Source organism: Vicia villosa, linkage group LG3, assembly GCF_029867415.1.
Source record: "Vicia villosa cultivar HV-30 ecotype Madison, WI linkage group LG3, Vvil1.0, whole genome shotgun sequence".
NCBI lineage: Eukaryota > Viridiplantae > Streptophyta > Magnoliopsida > Fabales > Fabaceae > Vicia > Vicia villosa.
In genome coordinates, this window is record NC_081182.1 from 80,659,893 (window position 1) to 80,662,855 (window position 2,963).

Sequence of the window (2,963 nt, forward strand, 5' to 3'; positions counted from 1 at the left end):
GACCCTCGAAAGTTGCCTACGGAAAAGGCTGAGGTATCTTCTGGTTGCCTACGAAAAAAGGCTATTCTGATCCTTCCTCTTAGACTACCTGCCTCTTTATGGCATGGGTCAGTCTTTGAGCGAATGATAATTCGATGACCCTTCTACCTCCAAACGAAAGGCTTCCTGCCCTCTTATGGCAAGGATTGACCCTTTCATTCTGAAAGGCTAAAAAGAGACCTATCATCTGAGTTTAAGGTAATTGCCCCTAATTGCCTTGCCATGCTCTATTTTCTATATTCTTTCTCAAAATTCTTCAAAAACTGGCTACACTCATTTTACGAGCTAAAGTCCATTTTTTCCTCTTTCATCTACATTCTCTGAAAACGAGCGAGCAAAGCAATTAAGAGCCCATGGAAAACCATGGATGCAAAGGGTGCCTTACACCTTCCCTTTGCATAAATTACCCCCCGAACTCAGATTTCTTTAAAAGGTTTTTTTTCTGTTTCTTTTAGCCTTTCCGATTTAGTTTGGATAAAATAAAAGTCGGTGGCGACTCATGCTTAACCGCGACATTTTCAATTATAAAAGTCAGTTCACCGTATTACACTAGCACACAAAAAAAATGAAAGTAACAAGACATATTTTTGATATTTTGATTAGATGTTAGTAAACAAAACAAAAAAAGATACAAAAAGGATGCTTGGTGATCCCCGAGTGATGAGTCCCACAAGAGAGCCTAAGATAAGAGAGATTTCCAAGTTTGTGATCTTGATGCAATGTATAGATGTAAATGAGAGGGGATCTTAGGGGTAGAAATTAGGGTATGACACCTAGTTAGGTGAAATCACACCCGTGTACAGAGGACGCTCCATCCAATAAAGGAAATTCACTACTTTGAATTTGTACAGTTAGTCTTCTATGAACAACAACCCCATGTTGCTCAATGCCTCTTCCTAATCCTAGTGACTTTCTATTTAGGTCTCCCCTAAATATGAGAACGTCTATTGAAATAATGGTATGACAGACTCAGGATGTCACTCACAATGTCAAGACATCTGATATGTTATTAACTTAGCAAAGGCAGAACAGAAATATCCCCAATTTTTAATTACCCCTAAGAAGGAGTCCATGAGTACTGGGATCATTTTTATTCAGTCAACATAACCAGATTGTAAAATTTATTGGTTCTGTAAATGGACCAGCTATCACATTGAACCTGATGTTATACACGATGTTACAACATCCAAGACTGAACAAACAATACATTGCAGAAGATAAATAACACAGTGAATTGTTAACCCAGTTCGGTTTAACTACCTACTCTGCGGGCTACCAAGCCAAGAAGAAGATTTCACTATCAGTAGTACTATTTTATGTAAACAACCTCTAGTTTACAGGTAAACAACCTCTGGTTTACCTAGTCACTACCCAATGCAACCTTTATCTTAGAACTCCATCTAAGACAAGAGAACCTCTGCTCACTCCCTAGTGATACCTAATTGTTACAATCATGCAACAGCTATTTAAACAATTAACATTGAACACTAACTTGATCTTGCTTCACAGCTTCAATCAAGAACATAATACTCAACTCTTACCTACAGGTTTCGAGTGAGAACAATAACTTTTCTTACCTACAGGTTTCGAGTGAGAACAATAACTTCTCTTACCTACAGGTTTCGAGAAGGACATGGCAGCCATCCCACAGCCTGGATGGTCTACATATAGAAACCTTAATGACTACATCTTTTCTAAACAAGGTTTTCTATATTTTTCTATATTTTTTATATCAAACTATGTTACAAAGGTTTCTATTTATAACCTATTCCCAATTGGACTTGGGCTTACAAATCGCAGCACTAATGGCTGTTACAAATCTGCAGATATCTTCTGCTAAAAGAAAGGTCTTCAATCAAAAGTTTCCTAATTTATCTCCTAAGTTAGAAACTGTTGAATCTTCAATATTCTGATTGATTCTTCAATATTATGATTTGATTCTATTGACCTTTAAAACTGCGCCACATAGGATTACATAATATTCCATAGAATATTCAGTATCTGTTAAGTATTAGACTGGATCTTCATTCCAGTTCTGCAGGCGCGATGTCATGAGTTGATGTCATGACATTCCATATAACATCTTGCTTGTACCTGTTTTGTTCTTTTATATTTGCAAGACTTATACATTGTATTATATTTTGCTGCTATTATATTTTAGCTAAACATAGATGTCAATCTGCCAACAAAAACATCAACAATCTCCCCCTTTGGCTTATTTTGGCTAAAACTATACATACATTAAAATGCAGCAAAACATAAATGCTTCAACATTCAAGACAACAAAGAAGAACAGATTTTTACATTCTCAGAATTGGGCTCTTCTGTTCTTCAGGTCTTGAACCACATCATAACATCTCAGTCTACAATGTCTTTACAAAATCCTTTGCTTCTTTTGGCAGTAGTAAAATCAGATGATACTTCTCTCCCCCTTTTTAGCCATAGTATGACAAATATTGGACCGATGTCATAATATGCAGTGGAACACCTTCATGCAACACTGATGTACATGAGGAAGACGATGGGAGAAGACCTTTGTCTTGGAGGACCAATGGTGGCATAAGAGTAACCTTTCTAAGTCTTTAACTAGAAACCAAATCCTAGCTTAGAGCCTAAGAGAGAACTTGAGTGAAATCTGCCCACCACTCCTCGTAACTCAGAACACAAATAACAATTGTGTTCATAACTCAGATCACAAATCACAATGAAAATAGTTCATATACTGAAGGTTGTATATGATGGAACATCTCTGTTGTTATTGCATAAAAACTCACGGCAGAGACATAAAACATCCCCAGTCCGTGTTTTTCTTTTTCTGGACAGGTTTTGGCAAAGGAACCCATCACAATACCAAACCCAGACACGACTTATAAGGACACACACGAAGGACATATTGAGAGAGTTTGATTTCTGTAATATGTGGA